We start from the raw sequence: 21014 nt of genomic DNA on the forward strand, positions 1-21014 counted from the left end.
ACATTGCAAAATAGAGCTGCTATAGATTTTTTGCTTTTAGCACAAGGCCATGGTTGTGAAGATTTTGAAGGTATGTGCTGTATGAATCTCTCTGACCACTCGGAATCGATTCATGCCAGTATTCAACAACTTAAAAAGGGAGTCTCTAAACTCCGACAAGATGATCGCTGGGATTGGTTAGACAAACTCTTTGGAGAGTGGAGGCTATCAGGGTGGATAAGAAGCTTAGTGAAGACTATTGTTTATGCTTTAACTGGTTTTATTCTCTTATTGATTTTTTTACCCTGTTTGTTACAATGTTTGCAACGATTGATGGAACGCTCCGTGAAAAAGATTCTTTTTGTGCAAAAGGAAGGGGGAGATGTCGGGTACGACTTGAAGGACTCAGACAGAATGGCCTGTACTGCTCCGTTGTTAGAGGGGGACGTACTGGAACTTGTAGGCTACAAACCTTGGGAGGCCTGAAAAAGGGAAGAGAAAAGCGCTGAGAAAAGTGCTGATATGGTGAAGAATTGCTAACCTGTGAGTCATGCTTGATAAAGGGCCGAAGACGGTGCAGACAGCAAGGAATTTAGAGTTTTTTATAGGAGCGGCTTAGTTGCTATTAGTCCAATTGCTAAAGTTTAAGTAGCTACCAATTAGCGCGCGCTGATAAGAATTCTGAAGCATAGCAACCAATCAATTTAACACACGCATCTTCTGATTTTCTATAAAAATGAGTATTACATGTAATAAAGTGAGAACTTTGCTTGCATCAAGCCTGTCTCCCGTCTCTCAGTCGCGGCATGGGAGGACTGCAGTTTGGAAAGAGCTGCATCCCATGAGAAGGACTTACGTTGGAGAAGTTCATGGAGAACTGTCTTCTGTGAGAGGGACCCCACGCTGGAGCAGGGGAAGAGTGTGAGGGGTCCTCCCCCTGAGGAGGAAGGAGTGACAGAGACAACGTGTGATGAACTGACCACAACCCCCATTCCCTGTCCCCCTGTGTCGCTCGGAGGGAGGAGGTAGAGAATTCAGGAGTGAAGTTGAGCCTGGGAAGGAGGGAGGGGTGGGGGGAAGATGTTTTAAGATTTGTTTTTACTTTCTCATTACCCTACTCTGATTTGATTGGCAATAAATTAATTAATTTCCCCAAGTCAAGTCTGTTTTGCCTATGACGGTAATTGCTGAGTGATCTCCCTAAGGCATGTTTAGCCTATGCTATATATAATTTGACAGTCATTTCTGCTGCAAGTTATAAGGACAACTTCCAGTTCATGTCTTTATTTCCTGCCAAAGTGATACAGAGAAATGTCCAATTTCCTTGCAAATTATTTACTTATAACAACATATGATGATTTCTGAACATTGCCTAAGAATCCTGCTTGCTCAGACTGTTTTGTGGATTCAGTGTAGCTTACCCAGATAGTTTGGGGACTGGCTATGATAAAAAGTAGCAGGTAGCCCTGGGGTATGAATTAAAAGGATAACTCACTAATAGCAGACTCAAAGCCCTCAATGGGCACTTAGGCAAACTTAAACTTGAACAAAAGGACTCAGAGATGCTATCTAGGGAGGATGATCTCGCCGATTTAGGAAGAAGACACCTGGACTTTGCTTCACAGCGCATGCCCTGGAAAGAGCGGACACCGTGAGGAAGACCACGTACTTCTCCCCTTGACCACCAAAGATGCATGCTCAGACTATGCAAATGAGTTCCAAGAAATAATTATAATAATCACACCTATCCCCCAAACTAATTGTAATAACCCAGCCTTTCCTAATGAATATGTATGCTTTGGTGTTATAAATATTTGGCTACTTGCCAGAGATGGTGTGCAAGCTTTGTGGAGAAATCCCCTTGCACCCCGGCCAGAACAAACATACCTGCTTTATAACTCTCTCCGAGTTGTAGAGTTTGTTTCCGCACGTCAAAAGCTATCTGTCATTTGTGGAATCTAATGTGTCTTTGCAAGTTGTCTGGCTACTTAGTTTAGACATTTGTCAGGCTTGGCTATATTTTCTAATTTTGTAAATCTCCTTTCCAGCCTTCCTCCTCTCCTTTCTCCCCTGCAGCATTTACATCTATCCCTCCAACTAGTCCACCAGTCTCCCCCTTTCATTTCCAGATCAGTATCAAAAGCCCCTTTCATCCATGTATTTAAACCCTCTGAGTACTTGCTTTCCTTACACGCTGGGCTCCATTATGCTTGCCCTCACCCTGATCCTCCTGCTTATGCAGTACCAGCCCCGTCTCTGCACCACAGCACAATCTCCCCTTGTTGGAGCAGCCACCACCTGCTTGGCTCCCAAGTCATCTGGACCTGCAGTCCTCCACATTGCCAAGTCCTACAGCGTTCATCTCTAGAAGCCTATCTGCACACCCTTCCCTTGACAATTAATTTCTTTCCTCCCTCCACTGTCTTTCAGGCTCCAAATCAGGGATCATTATTACTGTGCTCTGGGAAGCATTTTCAAAAGCGAGCTGAATTGGGTGCTCTACAGATTGAGATCATATTGTATTTTATTGTCTTAAGTGTTTGTCAGGCAGGTACTACATTGTATACCATGGTAATAGCTGATGGAAGGGAAGATGTTATAAATACACGCGCCACACTTAAAAAGTTGGTATTTGCAAGGGTTACTTCACAGTGTGTGATAATGTTCATTCTTCAGACCAATTAAGTTTAAATTAGGCAAACATTGGGTAAGTGTAAGGAACTGAAGGAAGAAATGCCTCAAACATTCATCGACACAGAAAACCTCAAGGACAAGCTGTAGACTTTGAATTAGTCTAAGGAATATCACCCAAGGAAGCAGGAGTGTATTGAAGGATGCACCCCCCACTCCCTTGCAGTTGCATTGACAAACTCCTTAGACAAGCCTCAGAGGGGCAGACATGGACTGAGTGAAACCAGGTTGTTTCCCCTCAAGCACAAGTACCACTAAGCCCGATACTTTGTGGCTCTATTGTGCAAGCCAGACACCATCCTTGCCTTGCTAATGACTTCTTAATGACTTTGCACCTTGGCCATTGAAGTGATAACAAGAACTGATAGAGGTGATCATTTCTGGGATGACTGATAAGATCTCTGGGAACAGAGGAAAAACCAAAGCTGGGCAACGACCACCAACTCAACTGGAAGCCATGCTCCACCTTTTTCCTCGTCTCTCATGGAAATGAATTTGTGGAATACCTGCCCCTCCTCGTCTAGTATGCTCATCAGCTGATAAAATGAACTTAAAAGGCAACAGAAACTTTGCTGGGTGTGCACCCACTACCCAGGATTACCGGACCTGAGACAAAGCTGGATCCAGGGGTGGTGACCGGATTTCTTTGACTCTCTTTCTCTCCTTTCTTTTTCTTTTCTTTCCTTTCCTTTCTTTTCTTTCTTATAGATTTATTAGAGACCACATTGCTTATTATCCTTTTCCAAATTTAAATTTTTCTCTACCGCAAGTAAAACATTTTAACCGGTCGTTTGGTGTCGTTTCACCTTAATTTAACCCGAGGGGATCACAGAACCGTTGTGATTCTCTGGGCTTCCAGTCTGGGTCATGACAGTAAAACACCAATTTTTGTATCTGCTAAATTCACATAGGGCATGGCTAGGAAGGGGTTTATTGGAAAATCTAGAAGCAGAAATCAAGTTTGAAAAAGGGGAAATGTCTATTAATGTGATCCCATCAAAACTAGAGGAAGGTGCGATTTACTTTATTGATAATATAGTATCTAGTATTCCAGGTGAAGTAGAGGATGCTGTGATTCCTATCGTGTGGATGAGTGGAATACCTGGACAGTCAAAGACAGCAGAACCGGTAAAGATTCAACTGAAACAGGGAGCCAGGCCGGTAAGATTGAAACAATATCCAATTAAAATAGAAGCGAAAAGAGGGCTTGAACCTCTAGTAAATCAATTTTGCACATTTGGATTACTAATAGAATGCGAAACAAAATATAACACCCTGATATTGCCTATAAAGAAAGCTAATGGGAAAGATTACCAGTTGGTACAGGATTTAAGAGCAATTAATAAAGTAGTAGAAGATAGACATCCTGTAGTAGCAAACCCATATACTTTGTTAACAACACTACATGGAAAATTGAGATGGTTTACAGTGATTGATTTAAAAGATGTTTTCTTTTATATTCCCTTGAGTCAGGAGAGCCAGGAATTGTTTGCCTTTGAGTGAGAAAGCCCTGAGACCATCTGCAAAACACAACTGACTTGGACAGTGCTCCCACAATTAGCAAAAGAATTGGCACAGTGGAAAAAGACTAATTTGAAAGGGAAATTGTTGCAGGATGTTGATGATATATTAATAGCAACAGAAACTCGAGAAGAATGTGTCCAGGTGATGACTGACCTGATGAATTTTCTTGGACTGAGCAGCTATCAAGTCTCAAAGGAAAAGTCACAGATAGCTAAAGAGACCGTTTTATACTTGGGATTTGAAATTTACCAAGGACACAGAAGTTTGAGCCGAGAAAGAAAGGAAGATATCTGTAAGCTCCCTGAACCTGGAACTCCACACAAGATGCGTGCCTTTCTGGGAATGGTCGGATGGTTCCGCCTTTGGGTTACTAATTATGGACTATTAATAAAACCGCTGTATCAACTGCTGAAAACTGCAGAGAAGAATATTCTACAATGGGACGATATGAGTAAGGCCGCATTCAAGAGACTCAAGGCATCTTTAATGAGAGCTCCAGCTTTGGGTTTACCTGACCCAACTAAAGCTTTTGAACTGTTCACACACGAGAGGCAAGGAGTAGCCCTTGGAGTTCTGACCCAATTTTTAGTCCCTGAATGGAGAGCTGTTGCTTATTTTCCCAAACAACTATACATCACTAGCCAAAGATGGCCAGGGTGTCTGAGAGCAGTAGCTGCAACTGTGATATTGATTACCGAGGCCCAGAAATTGACTTTGGGTCAGAAAATGCTCCCCATTCGTTACTGGCAGTACTGGAACAAAAGGGAGGACATTGGCTATCTCCGAGCCGAATGTTGAAGTATCAGGTTGCCTTATTAGAACAGGACGATGTGAACCTGAAAACAACTGCCATTGTTAATCCAGCTATATTTTTATCCTCTTCAAATCCAGAAGGTGTTCCTGAACATGACTGTCTGCAAACCATCGATGAAGTCTATTCCAGCAGGACGGATTTAAAAGAGCAACCACTTTTGGATGCAGACTGGGACTTATATACTGATGGAAGTTTCATACAGAACAGAATGAGGAAAACACGATATGCTGTGGTTACAGCAGACGCCATTATAGAGGCAGAGGCGCTGCCCTCAGATGTCTCTGCACAGAAGGCTGAGCTTATAGCCTTGACCAGAGCACTGGAATTAAGTCAAGAAAAGAAAGTAAATGTGTGGACAGACTCAAAGTATGCTTTTAGTGTGGTACATGCTCATGGGGCTATTTGGAAAGAAAGAGGACTTTTGGCCTCCCAAGGAAGTGAAATAAAACATGCAAGCCAAATTCTGAAACTATTGGAAGCCATCCATCTGCCCGCGCAAGTGGCAGTTATGCATTGTAAAGCTCATCAGAAAGGAGATAATGATGCTGCCGTGCGAGGAAATCAATTGGCTGACAAAGCAGCAAAAGAAGTGGCCACAGCAAAAATTCTAGCCTTGATTCCTGAAAAAGTACCAAGGATATTGGACCAAACCCCGCATTATGAAGAACATGATAGAAAATTTATTAGCGATTTGGGGGCAAAGGAACAGAAAGACAGCTGGGCAATAACCCCTCAAAGTCAAATAATACTCATCCCTAGTCTAATGAGAGAGGTGGCTGCAAAAGAGCACGAAGCCACTCACTGGGGTACAGAAAGTCTGATTAAACATTTAAGGAAAACCTTACTTAGTAGATATATGGGAGAGACTGTAAAATCAGTAGTTGAAAAATGTGAGATCTGTAAAGCAAATAATCCTAACACAGGAAAGAGAGCAATTTTAGGGATAATAAAACCAGGAATAACCCCAGGGGAATATTGGCAAAGAGACTTCACTGAATTACCAAGGACGGGAGGTTATAAGTATCTCCTAGTCTTGGTGGACACATTTAGTGGATGGCTAGAGGCCTACCCCTGTCGCACCAATATGGCACGTGAGGTAGTGCTCTACAGAGAGACTTGGATAGATTGGATCGATGGGCCAATGTTAACGGGATGAGCTTCAACAAGGCCAAGTGCCAGGTCCTGCACTTGGGCCACAACAACCCCATGCATGGCTACAGGCTTGGGGAGGTGTGGCTGGAGAGCTGTGTGGAAGAGAAGGATCTGGGGGTTCTAATTGACAAGCAGCTGAACATGAGCCAGCAGTGTGCCCAGGTGGCCAAGAAAGCCAACGGCATCCTGGCTTGTATTAGAAATAGTGTGACCAGCAGAAGTAGGGAGGTGATAGTCCCCCTGTACTCTGCACTGGTGAGGCCACACCTGGAGTATTGTGTCCAGTTTTGGGCACCTCAATACGAGAGAGATATCGAGGTGCTGGAGTGAGTGCAGAGGAGGGCAACGAGGCTGGGGAAGGGCCTGGAGAATAAATCCTGTGAGGAGCGATTGAAGGAGCTGGGACTGTTTATTTTGAGGAAGAGAAGGCTGAGGGGAGACCTCATCACTCTCTACAACTACCTGAAAGGACATTGTAGAGAGGTTGGTGCTGGTCTCTTCTCACAGGTAATTAGCAATAGAACAAGAGGGAATGGCTTTAAACTCCAACAGGGGAGGTTTAGACTGGACATTAGGAAAAAATTTTTCAGAGAAAGAGTGGTCAGACAGTGGAATAGGCTGCCCAGGGAGGTGGTGGAGTCACCATCCCTGGATGTGTTTAAGGATCATTTAGATGAGATGTTGGGGGATATGGTGTAGGGGAGAACTTTGTAGAGTAGGGCTGATGGTTGGACGCAATGATCCCAAGGGTCTTTTCCAACCTGAATGATTCTGTAGTAAAACAAATGCTAAATCAAATATTACCCCGGTTTGGTGTACCAGCAGGTATGTCTTCAGATAGCGGTCCCCATTTTGTTGCAGAAATGGTTAAAAAGATGGGAGAATATCTGGGAGTTAAGTGGTATTTGCATACCCCTTACGGACCTCAAGCTAGTGGAAAGGTAGAACGCACGAATCAGATCCTCAAATTGCAATTGAGGAAGATATGTCAAGAAAATTCTTTAACATGGTTACAAGCTTTACCAATAACTTCGTTAAGAATACGAATACAACCAGGAAGAAACTGTGTGAGTCCTTAGGAATTAATATATGGGTGACCTTACCAATTGCCTTTTGTTCCTGGAGATTTATTTTTACAGGGAAGGCAGGATCTCAGACAACACCTGCTGGCTTTGGGCAAGACTCTCCAGAAACTCCATAACCAAGTGGTCCTACACCAACCAAGTGGACTAGACATTCCAGCGCATCCATTTCAGCCAGGAGTCTGGGTTTGTGTCAAGACATGGAAGGGCGAACCACTAAGAGCTAAGTGGCAAGGACCCTTCCAGGTCTTGTTGACTACCTACACTGCCCTGAAGGTGACTGAAAAAGGACCTTGGGTACACTATTCTAGAGTTAAGAGAGCTACAGCCCCATGGACAGTAGAACAGAAGTCACCCTTTACTTTAAAATTTACTAAACATTCCTGAGTGGGCAATCATGATTAAGTTTCATGTTTTGACATGACAATTATGGTAGCCATGAGTCAACTTGGACAGATCAGTTGGGACCAAAACTTAAATGAAAACTTGATTCTGACTTTGGTACAAGGGTTTAGTAGAATGCATAATTGTACCAGTGTTACAGCATGTATCCCAATTCCTCATTCAGCTAGTCAGCCTATCCCGTGGGGTATTATACCAATGAATTCATCCTTATTGGAGGAATATGAAAACATCACAAAAGCCTTTAAACAGGCTAACATCTCTTATTATTTAGACAAAGGAAACAACTGTAGACAAAGAGGCAGTGATGTCTTACAAGATGCTACTCCCTGGAGATCAGGAGATAATAGGACAGTCTTCGGAAGGGGTTCAGCAGAACAATGTCCCAGAGGATCACAACCCTTAAATGCCCAGTTTTTGCAAATATCATCAGCAGCTTCCGGTGGACAGGCTGAAGGATTATTGAAACTCCGCGTTACTACTAATGAAGTGTCTGATGTGACCACTGCTCCGGAATGCATGGTCCTTAAGAAAAAATTCAGAACCTGGACCAGACCTTGGGAAGGGTATTGGAAATATATAGGAAATGTAGAGTAGTGCTTTAATTGGGGCACAAAGCCTACTTATAACGTTAATAGAGCCAATTGGAGGTGCCCCAATGTCATAAATCATAGTAAAATGTCGATCCTAAATTCTACCCTGATGATGATGGAAAACTGTAAGAAACAAAATGAAGATTGCGAACAAGAAATTCCATCTCCAGGTTACACGACATGGGTCACATCGGATGGACATTGGGCTACCCAGCTACAGCTTAGTATGGCTGTAACTAGACAAGTAACTTTAGGATTACTGACTCTGTGTCCTACATGGAAAAGGAGTCCAATTAAAGCCCAATATTGGGGATGTATTGAAAGGGATACTGAAACAGAAAAAGACCTTGATACTTGGACAGGGCCTTCCACAGCTGTACAACCTTAATGGGGATTCCAAAGTTTCCTGTTACCAGGACTAATGGCTTTAGAAAATCGAGTACTGATAGAAAATTTGACTTGGCAAGTGGAAACTCTGTCAAGAGCCACTCAAAAGGGATTCCAAATTATTAATAAACAGGTCCAAACTAATACTAAAATGACTTCACAAAATAGATTAGCCTTAGACTTGCTATTAGTTAAAGAGCAAGGAGTGTGTGGATATCTTAAGTTAGACAAAGAACACTGCTGTATCCACATCCCAAACATCACCGATGACCTGCAAGAACAAATAGTTAAGATGAAAAAGTAGCAGAAGATAGCAGGGCGATCAGGGATGCAGCAGAAAATAGTTGGCTCAACAAAATCCTCCAGGAATTAGGTGGATGATCTCTAAAAGGATGGCTAGCCACATTGTTGGAAGGGATGATTTGTGTAGTTATAATTATAGCTATTATAGGAATCTGTATAGGTTGTACTAAAAGAATCATTGAGAAAAATATTTGGAAGTAGTAAGAAAATCTAACTCTTGGCTACCAAATGGACATGGTTGAAAAACCTGTTTATAATGATCACAGTGATAATCTGTTTCTGTGTTTTAGTGCATATCATGATTTAATGTTGTAACACTTGTTAGGATCAAACATGGAGATTGATATCGAATGAGACTTACAAGTTATTACATTATCCTATAAGTCTCAAAGGGGGGGAAATGTAAGCCAAAACGTCTTGCTAACATTTTTTTTTCTTCTCCATCTTGCTTTTCATCTTGATAAATATTTTTTACTGAGAATGAAGTAGGTCAGTGTCAATGTAGCTTCTGGTATGTGCAGACACAGCTGAAGGTTGGTGCTTTCGTGAAGAAGAAAGGGGTTTGAAGATAAGACAGTAATAAATAAGACAGTCAGGGCCTATTCTTGAAGATAACAGGAACAAGGATGGGACAAATTAAAACAAACCATCTCAAGACACAACACAGCTACACAACAACTCCTAAACAGACCTTTGTGAGCATGTGTGAGCACTGAGGTCAACCAGCAGACACGGTGAGGAAGACTGCCAATGACCACCAGGGACCCCTCGAGACCACCACCCAGCAAGAAAGCACATGCGTAATTAGGATGCAGATATTGGAATTAGTTCCAGGAAATCTAATGCATATGTAACTCATTTCTCGGAAAAGTTATGAATATGCATAATCTCACTGTATATTAGCTGCCACTTATAGATCTGGGGTGCGCTCACCTTTGTGAAGCTATTCGTGTGTGCGCCCAGTGCTGCAATAAAGAATGCCTGCTTTCTAAATTCCAAAACGAGTCTTAGAGAGTTCCTCTGCCAGCTTTTACGGTAACAATTTAGTCAACAACTTAAATATATTGGGTCAAAGGAGTGGGAAAAGGGTGGTGTCCTTTAACCTAATTTGAATCTTCTGTTGTCATGCTTGTTGCAACAAATATTGCCAGTCTCCCTTGCTCCAGGCATCCTTTCTGTTCTGTATCTAATCGTTAGCCTTCTATAATCCTACCTAATGTAATGCAGCTTGAGCTACTGCGTATGAATCTGTATATATGCTCTATGCACCTGCTTTTACTGCTATCACAGTGCAGAGTTCCCCCACCTGAGCATTCCTTTCTCCTTCTACTTCCCAGACATTCATGCTTACTTCTAAGGCTGTGACTTTATACTGCCATTTGCCTTCCTCAAATTTTGCAGAGGCATCAGTAAACCACACCCCATCTGTATTTGCAAGGGAAAGTTCTGGGGCTTTGGAAAAAGGGGAAGGATATGTGGGATCCTCTATATTTGGTATCTTTACTTCTAGTTGATTTCTTATAATTTGCTTGGGACCTTCCATGACTTTTGAGTCTTCACAAAACCATGTTACAAATGTCTGCCATTTTAAGTGTGTCATAGACCATGCTGTTTCTTCTAGGGGAGGTGCATGCAAAATGTAATTCAGTACCATAAATGGTCCACTTAAAGTCGTGTGTTTTCCTCGCAATAGCTAGTCCTGCTCTTTGAGTACAGAATACAACACGCCTTTTTCCAGTGGGGTATATCTTTGTTCTCCCCCCTTATACTCTTGCAAGCCGAACCCCACCTTCCTCTTTCCACCTTCATTCTGCTGATAGATTTCCCAACTTAGAGCAGAGTGACTGAACTCCCAGAGTATTTCAAATGGGGAATTAGGGTCAATAGTCCCCAAAGACTGATAGAGTGACAGCTCAGAGATGAGTTTGCACAGTGCAGCTTCATGACGGGGGTCCGTTCCCATGACACCCCTTTTCTCAACAGGTTATACAGGGGTTTGGCTAAATTGTTAAATCCAGGTACGTGTTTACACCAGTAACATAGCAAGCCCATAATTTTTCAAAGCCTTATCTTTAGGTGAGGGTAGTGTAAGTAACAATTTTAAACCATCCTCAGGTATACCTTGTTGCTCCCCTTCCCATTGCATTCCTAAAAAGGTAACAGTATGAGAGGGACCCTGTTGTTTGCTATCGGGGACCTCTAAACCAAGTTTCCTCAGCGCTTGTAGAACTGAATCCATAGCAGTGTGGACTTCTGCGTGAATGATGATGATTGATACATTACTCCAGAGGGAAGTTCAGTGGCAAGGGTAGCATGAGTAATCATGGGGCTATGCTTAAATCCTTGAGGCAAATGGGTAAAAGTATACTTCATGCCCTGCCAAGTAAAGGCAAGCTGCTGTTTGTCCTCTGGGTGGAGTGGTACCATAAAAAACATGTCTTCAACATCTAGGGCAGCCAGCCAAGTATGGTTTTGTTGCAAGATATGTCCCATGGCAAGGCAGCATGGCTGTGCAGAGACCTGCCTAAACGCTTGTTTAACATTAAAGAAACAACCTTCCTTCTTAGTAATACAGCTGAGAGAGAATGGGTTTCTCTGCCTTCTCCCTAAACCTGGTCTCATCTTACACTGTAATAAAAAGCTGTGTGATAGGGTATTGTAATTTTGATGCAGTACAGTCTGTCACATAAATGTAAGTGGGGCAGGAAGAACCCACAAGACATGATATGATTCAGAACCAAACCTTTGGAGACATTCAAGGAGCAGGTCAGTGGTGATCAGGTGATCAAGGTTGCCCTCCATCATTTTCTCTTAGCCTTGGACTTCAACCTTCCATCTCTCAGATATCAGTTTGACTTGCCTTATGTACTTCACAACAGAGATCAAGTTGCATATTCCATGACCCAAGCCATGAGTCTAAGTATATTAAACCCATTACCCTTAATTAGTTAATTAATTACCTCACCCATCAGAAGAGGAAAGAGATGCAGAGTGGAATGAAGTTAACTGGTGCTGATTTGGCAATAGTTATAATTTTGCATCTCTAAAACATTTAGCTAACATGATGATGAAGTGTTTTATGAATATTCCATATTTTACAGCTTCAAAAAATACATATAGTGTGTGGTGGTGCAATTCCATCCCCCCCCTCCCCCTCCCCCCCCCCCCCCCGGGGCCACATACCAACCTGGGGAGGTAAGGACTGCTAATGGCAGTAAACAAGAGTGTAAGGTGCCCCTTTGACGAGCCTGGCTCCTGCTCTCCCTATCGCTTGGGAACGGTTATAACAGCCCGTCACCTCCTGACAGCCTGGTACACCTGTACCTGGGATGTGGTCAAGGGAGAACAATAAGAGAACTGCATGTCCATCAACTTCTTGCACAACTGGCGGAAGACACCAGAATACTTCATTGTTTGAGCTGGGCCAGCGTGAAAAGTACCTGACTAAAGTCAATTATCTTGGACCCTGTAAACAGCGACCCCAAGTGAGACCCTTTGAGCTCTCCTGGACCGCAGCAGGCCTGTGACCAACATCTCCCCTGGGTTGGGACACCTCTCAGGTATCAACTCCTTGAGGTACCATCCACTGATAGAGCCAACAGGAGGCCAGGGTGAAGTCGAACCGCTCAAGTCTTAGTTATCGCCCATTGAGGAACGCTGATGAACTGTGAGTATTTACTCTGAACTCAGGAGGAGGGAAATTTTAACTTTGAGCTAGCTTCTGTTTCACCCGCTCTCTCTCTGCTTACTGATGTGTTTGGGTATACACAGTTATTTTCACAAGTGTGGGGACTGTGGTGGTTTGACCTTGGCTAAATGCCAGGTACCCACCAAGTCGCTCTATCACTTTCCCCCCCTTCCTTTTTTTTTCTCAACAGGGCAAAGATGGGAAAGAAAATAAGATAGGAAAACAAAACAACCCTTGTGGGTAAAACAAAAGCAGTTTTAATATAAGCAAAGCGAAGCAAAGGTCCGCGCACGGAAGCAAAAAAAGAAAACAGATTTATTCTCTACTTCCCATTAACAGACAACGTCGGGCCTTCTCAGGAAGCAGGGCTCCCATACGCGGAGGGGTTGCCTCGGAGGACCAAGGGTGACCCCACCCCCTTCCTCCTTTTTCCCAGCTTTATACTGAGCAGACGTCATATGGTATGGAATATCCCTTTGGTCAGTTCGGGTCAGCTGTCCTGGCTGTGTCCCCTCCCAAGATCTTGCCCACCCCGTCCCACTGTGGGGGGGAAAATGTCGGAAAGAGCCTTGGTGCTGTGTAAGCACTACTCAGGAGTAGCCACAACACCAGTGTGCTATCAACACCCTGCCAGCTCCCAACATCAAACACAGCACCATGAAGGCTGCTACAGGAGAAAACCAATTCTGGCTCAGCCAGACCCAGTACAGGGGACATACTTATTCCACTGGATCCAAATACTTTTGTCTGTCTGTGTGTTTGTACGTCTTGTGTTTGTGAATGTGCATGTATATATGTATTGATTTAAGGCACCATATAGTAAGTTAGTGTGAATCTTGTCATCTTTGAATCTGTAGTTAAGTCACTATTTTAATTATAACATATTTTACTGAATTATTTTGTAAATATTTAAATTGGATAATGATTAAGTGCTGCTAGCCATTAATAAATGTTGATTTGCTGCTAAATCATTACCGTGTTAATACTTTCATCCCCAACATAGTGTAATACTGCTTCTAGTATAGAAACAGCCATTACCAAAATGTATGAAAAATTCCCAAGTGTTGTGGTTTGAACTCAGCCGGTAGCAAAACGCCACGTGGCCAGTTGTTTATTCCCAACCCCCCCAGTGAAATAGGAGAGGGACAAAAAAGAAGAAATTTGTAGGTTAAATAAAAAAAAAATAATAGCAAAACCAACAGTAATGAAAGTAGTCCAAAACAGGTAAAATGCAGTAGTGGCTCACCGAGTGGTGACTGGTACAGAGCCCGTCCCCAGCAGCAATCTCAACTGCAGCAGAGAAACTCCACCCAGCCGATCCGGAAACAGAAAACAAAACACACAATGCCTGTGAGAGAGCACGCGCCCAACTATATGCTGAGCTTTGATGTCACATGACATAGAATGCTCCAAGGATCGATCAGGACCCAGCCCTTCAGCTGTGCTCCCTCTCAGCCCATGGAAAGATAACTCTATCCTGGCCAAAACCAGGACACCAAGCCTACAGAGTCAACACGCCATAGGAAAGCAAAGCTGAGAGTAAATACAAGTAAAGTTTGTATCAGGGAAGTTTCAGTCTCATTTTATTTGATTTACTAGAATTAATAGAAAATCTAATCAAACAGACTTTAAGAATGAAAAAGATCACAAATACGCAGAGTTTCTGTTCCTTGTTAATCTGAATATGTTTTCATACTTACATTCATATGACAAGTAGCTTTGATTTTCCCCTGATAAGCAAATGGCCATGACTGGAGTACGCCAACTGATGGCTACAAGCTCTTTAGGAGGGACAGGCAAGGAAGGAGAGGTGGTGGGGTGGAGCTGTATGTTAGGGACTGTTATGATTGCTTCGAGTACAAGCGCAGTGAAGACAGGGTAGAGTGTCTTTGCGTTAGAATCAGGGGGAAGGCCAACAGGGCAGATGTTGTAGTAGGAGTCTACTATAGGCCACCCACCCAGGACAGAGAGGTGGATGAAATATTCTATAGGCATTTAGGAGAAATCTCACCATCACTTGCCCTTGTTCTTGTGGGAGACTTTAACTTCCCAGACATCTGCTGGAAATACAACACAGCAGAGCAGGACCAGTCCCAGAGATGCCTGGAATGTGTGGGAGACAACTTCCTGACACAGCTGGTGAGTGAACCGACCAGAGAAGGTGCCCTGCTGGATCTCCTCTTTGTGAACAAAGAAGGACTGGTGGATGATGTGGCGGTCGGAGGCCGACTAGGGCACAGCAATCATGAAATAATAGAGTTCTCTATTCTTAGAGAGGCCAGGAGAGGGCTAAGCAGAACTGACATCCTGGACTTCCAAAGGGCTGACTTTGTCTTGTTTAGGCACCTGCTTGAAAGGATCCCTTGGGAGACAATCCTGAAGGGTATAGGGGTCCAGGAAGGCTGGGCGCTCTTTAAGAAGGAAGTGTTAATGGCTCAGGAGCAGGCAGTCCCCAGGTGCTGTAAGAGAAGCCGGTGACAGAGAAGACCACCCTGGCTGAACAGGGAACTTTTGCTGCAACTCGGGGAGAAAAGGAGAGTTTATGGCCTTTGAAAGAAGGGGCTAGTCACTCACAGTGATTACAAAGATCCTGTGAGGCTATGCAGGGCGGAAATCAGGAGGTCTAAAGCCCAGCTGGAAATTAATCTGGCTTCAGCAATCAAGGATAACAAGAAATGTTTCTATAAGTATGTCAGTAGCAAAAGAAAGACCAGGGAGAGTCTCCATCCCCTGCTAGACGCAGGAGGAAACATGGTAACAAGTGATGAGGAGAAGTCTGAGGTGCTTAATGCCTTCTTTGCCTCAGTCTTTAATAACAAGACTACTTGTATTGAGGGAATCCAGCCTCCTCAGCCAGAGGACAGAGACTGGGAGAACGACCCCCCCGCAATCCAGGAGGAGACAGTCAGTGACCTACTGCATCACATAGACACACACAAGTCTATGGGACCGGACGGGATACACCCGAGGGTGCTGAAGGAGCTGGCTGGGGTGCTCGCCAAGCCACTTTCCATCATTTACCAGCAGTCCTGGATGAGTGGGGATGTCCCACAGATTGGAAACTGGCCAATGTGACGCCCATCTATAAGAAGGGTCGGAAGGATGATCCAGGAAATTACAGGCCTGGCAGCTTGATGTTGGTGCCCAGGAAGCTGATGAAGCAGCTCATCCAGTGTACCATCACACAACACATGCGGGACAACCAGGGGATCAGGCCCAGTCAGCATGGGTTTATGAAAGGCAGGTCCTGCTTGACAAACCTGATCTCCTTCTACGACAGAGTGACCTGCTTATTGGATGAGGGAAAGGCTGTGGATGTAGTTTACCTTGACTTTAGCAAGGCCTTTGACACCGTTTCCCACAGCATTCTCCTGGCGAAACTGGCTGCTCAAGGCTTGGATGATCGCACGCTTTGCTGGGTAAATAACTGGCTGGATGGCCGGGCCCAAAGAGTGGTGGTGAACGGAGTTAAATCCAGTTGGTGGCTGGTCACGAGTGGTGTCCCCCAGGGCTCGGTTATGGGGCCACTTCTCTTTAACATCTTTATTGATGACCTAGACAAGGGGATCGAGTGCACCCTCAGTAAGTTTGCAGATGACACCAAGTTGGGTGGGAGTGTTGATCTGCTCGAGGGTAGGGAGGCTCTGCAGAGAGACCTGGACAGGCTGGAGCGATGGGCTGAGGCCAACTGGAGGAGTTTCAATAAGGCCAAATGCCGGGTGCTGCACTTGGGCCACAACAACCCCCAGCAGCATTACAGGCTTGGGGAGGAGTGGCTGGAGAGCTGCCAGTCAGAGAGGGACCTGGGGGTGTTGATTGACAGCCGGCTGAACATGAGCCAGCAGTGTGCCCAGGTGGCCAAGAAGGCCAATGGCATCCTGGCTTGTATCACAAATAGCATGGCCAGCAGGGACAGGGAAGGGATCTTGCCCCTGTACTCGGCACTGGTGAGGCCGTACCTTGATTACTGTGTTCAGTTTTGGGCCCCTCACTACAAAAAGGACATTGAATGACTCGAGCATGTCCAAAGAAGGGCAACGAATCTGGTGAAGGCTCTGGAGCACGTGTCGTACGAGGAGCGGCTGAGGGAACTGGGGGGGTTCAGTCTGGAGAAGAGGAGGCTGAGGGGAGACCTCATCGCCCTCTACAACTGCCTGAAAGGAGGGTGCAGAGAGCTAGGGGTGAGTCTCTTTAACCAAGTAACAAGTGATAGGACAAGAGGGAATGGCCTCAAGTTGCGCCAGGGAAGGTTTAGACTAGATATTAGGAAGTATTTCTTTACAGAACGGGTTGTTAGGTGTTGGAATGGACTTCCCAGGGAGATGGTGCAGTCCCCATCCCTGGAGGTGTTCAAGAGGCAGGTTGACATGGCGCTTGGGGATATGGTGTAGTTGGGATCTGTCAGTGCTCGGTAAACGGTTGGACTGGATGATCTTCAAGGTCCTTTCCAACCTAGATGATTCTGTGATTCTGTGATCTCTTGGAGAGAACACATTTTGTGAGATGAATAGCTCATGTGCATATCTTATCTACTTTGAATTGATTCAGTATGGTTTCTCCAAAGCAGATTTAAAGCTGAGATAATGTTAAGCTGACTAAGTGGTTCTTGACTAAGTGGTCCGTCTAGAGTGTTTAACACAGAATAGGATGCCCCAGTATCAACTAAAAATTCCACCTCCTTTTTCCTCAGCTGGGCTGTAACCAGAGGCTCTGCTGGGGTAGAGGTCTCCAGTCCCCTTCATGCTGTTTCTATATTCATTAGAGGAGTTTGAGAAGAGTCGCATCGCCTCCTTTAATCTTTCAACAAAACTAGATAGTGACTCATTAACATCTTTAATTTCATAAAGCTTAGACCAATTCACTGCTTTAGGAACCGCATGTTTAATGCCAAACAAAATCCACTTTTGGTATTGTCTTAAAGCCTGTTGATCCTCCTCTTTGTTAGGATCCCAGCTAGAATCAGCCACAGGCACATGTAAGTTTACGTTCCCTTGTAGGCTTCCTGCTGTTATATGTTGTTCCACTGCACTCCTAGCAGTGCAAATAATCATATTCCTGTCAACACTTTCAAAGATGTGGTGCATCATGGCTTGTATATCTTGCCAGTCACGATCCTGAGTGCAAATCATAGTTTTGAATGCACTCACAACCTGATCAGATTTTCCCTGTAATTTCCTGCAGTATGCTTCCAAATATTCAAATCACTGATAGTAAAAGGGACTTTTACTGTTACCGGACCAGCATTTCCCACAGCCTGTCTGAGGGACGCAATTATCGTTTTTTTCCAGCCTCCCCCTTGTTCATCTGACCACTGGGCTAGACCTGTCTGCTTCCCTGGACTCAGCTTCTTTTTTCATTATTTGCTCCAAATTTTGATTCTCAACACCACCCACGGCTCCTGCCTCACCATCCACAACTCCATTCACAACTCCCCGCCTTCTGAGGGCTGTCATTAAATCCAAGTCCTCCTCTGGACTTTCCAAATGCTTAGCACATAGTTGTCCTATACTACACAGAGAACAACAGCACTTGAGTGGCTTTTTAAGATCTTTCTCTAAAGATAACATGAGCGGATCCTGCAGCGCGATGTTAAACCCACAATCTTTTTGCCACTCTGGATGTTTCCTTAAAGTGAAGAACATATCCGCATAAGCTACTTCATCCCATTTGCCTCTCATCTTAAAAATAACTTTAGCTGTAGCAAGGTGTTATAATTCAATGTTCCATTCAGCGGCCACTTCTCCACAGATTCCAGCTTATACAAAGGCCACCATTGACTACAATATTTTATCAAAGTCTCCCGAGTAACCGAGCCACCCAGGGGTCCACCAATTTGTTTCCAATGTCGCAAAATGCAACCCAATGGGGACTTTTTCAAGATCCCCCTTTGGAGGCAGTGGTACCCATGATCCTGACCTCCATTCAAATACAATGTCTGGACAACTAAACAAACATCTATCCACTGCACAGGATGTCTCCTGTGACTAATGTGGGTAGGCAAACAAGTTTAAAGAATGCCTTTCAAAAGAGACAAAAAAAAATCAGGGGTCTTACCAGTGTCCCGAGTCAGCCCAGGGATCTGTGGTTCCTTCTCAGGAAAAGTTCCCAATGCCGACATGAAGGTCCCAAAGACTCCCCGGATCCACGGGAAACAGGGTAGATGGTCCCTGTTCGGGCGCCAAAATGTTACCGTAAAAGCCGACAGAGGAACTCTCTAAGACTCATTTTGGAGTTTAGAAAGCAGGCATTCTTTATTGCAGCACTGGGCGCACACACGAATAGCTTCACAAAGGTGAGCGCACCCCAGATCTATAAGTGGCAGCTAATATACAGTGAGATTATGCATATTCATAACTTTTCCGAGAAATGAGTTACATATGCATTAGATTTCCTGGAACTAATTCCAATATCTGCATCCTAATTACGCATGTGCTTTCTTGCTGGGTGGTGGTCTCGAGGGGTCCCTGGTGGTCATTGGCAGTCTTCCTCACCGTGTCTGCTGGTTGACCTCAGTGCTCACGCATGCTCACAAAGGTCTGTTTAGGAGGTCTTGTGCAGCTGTGTTGTGTCTTGAGCTGGCTTGTTTTAATTTGTCCCATCCTTGTTCCTGTTATCTTCAAGAATAGGCCCTGACTGTCTTATTTATTATTGTCTTATCTTCAGACTCCTTTCTTCTTCACAAAAGCACCAACCTTCAGCTGTGTCTGCACATACCAGAAGCTACATTGACACTGACCTAATTTATTCTCAGTAAAAAAATGTTTAGGAAGACAAAAAAAAAAATGTTAGCAAGATGTTTTGGCTTACATTTCATAGACTAAGGGAATGATATCTGTGTATTATATCAAAGGATGGGAAACAGGGTGGTGGTTAATGAGGATGTATTGGATAGCGTGGGACCTGAGCATGACATAAATGGTATAGAATAAGGGGTGGAGAATGTGCTGGCTTTGACTAGGATAGAGTTAATTTTCTTCACAGTAGCTGGTATGGGGCTATGTTTTGGATTTGTGCTGGAAACAGTATTGATAACACAGGGATGTTTTAGTTATTGCTGAGCAGTGCTTATACACAGTCAAGGTCTTTTCTGGTTCTCTCACCACCCCACTAGCGAGCAGGCTGGGGGTGCTCAAGGAGCTGGGAGGGGACACAGCTGGGACAACTGACCCCAACTGACCAAAGGGTTATTCCAGTCTATATGGCATCATGCTCAGCAATAAAACTAGGGGGGAGGTTTGTGGAGAGGTATTTTGCCAGTTGATGGGGTCGACAGAAAGGACAGAGACACCAAGTTAAAAAGATAAGCTTATTTTACTTTAGTTTAAAGCAGCAGAAAGAATAAGCAAGGTAATGCACCTGATCATTACTACATAAAGTTAGCTATAGTGATTAAGAAAGATACATCACCAATTGCCCTAATACTTTACGAACATCCAGATCCGTGCTTCAGCTGGGGAGCCCTGTCACAGCAAAGGATTGGAGAACTGCTCCCGATAATTAGGAAGTCCTATGCAGTGCATCCACTCGTAGGTGAGGTCTCCATCTTCGCTGTGACAGGGTCCTGCTTTTATACAGTTTAACTAACAGTCATATAAAAAAAAAGGGGCACGAAAACATCTGGTAGATTGTCTTCACTTCACTTGAGCGCATCCCGGATCTGGCCAGGATCCCGGGCGCATCCGAGGAGTTCCTGTCTTCTAGGAAACAGCTGGTTTAGGGTCCAAAAATATATATTCTTTATCTACAGTTTTCAGAGGATATTACCATGGTCATATTTCATGCTGATATGATGCTGGTCAGGAAATTCACTCAGAAGTCAACTCCAAGGTTCACTCAGAAGTCAACTCTGCTTCGAGGCCTATGGTTCAGTCTTTGGTTCGAGGCCTATGGTTCAGGCCTTTTTATGTCAAGGGGTCGCTGCTCGGGGACTGACTGGGCATCGGTCAGTTGGTGGTGAGCAATTATTTTCATTTGAATCACTTGTCTTGGGTTTTATTTATCTCTTTTTTATTTTCTTTTTCCTTACAAATTATTATTACTATAATAATATCTTATTTCAATTATTAAACTCTCTTTATCTCAACCCATGAGTTTTCTCACTTTTACCCTTCTGATTCTCTTCCCCCATCCCACCAAGGGGGAGTGAGCGAGCAGCTGTGTGGTGCTAGTTGACGGTTGGGGCTAAACCACGACAGTTGGTGATCCATCACAATGCCCCACCAGAATCTTGTCCAGCTCTTCTGCAGATGAGAAGGCTCCAGCACACAGGCTGTGGCCAGGTGAGTTGGACAGAACAGACTGCAAGCACAGTCCTTTATACTTTCTGCTCATACTACAGTATAAACAAAGGCTACTGAGAAGCCATGAATGTTGAATTAACAAAGATGTAGACCCACCAC

The sequence above is a fragment of the Strix aluco genome, chromosome W, assembly GCF_031877795.1.
Source record: "Strix aluco isolate bStrAlu1 chromosome W, bStrAlu1.hap1, whole genome shotgun sequence".
Lineage (NCBI taxonomy): Eukaryota > Metazoa > Chordata > Aves > Strigiformes > Strigidae > Strix > Strix aluco.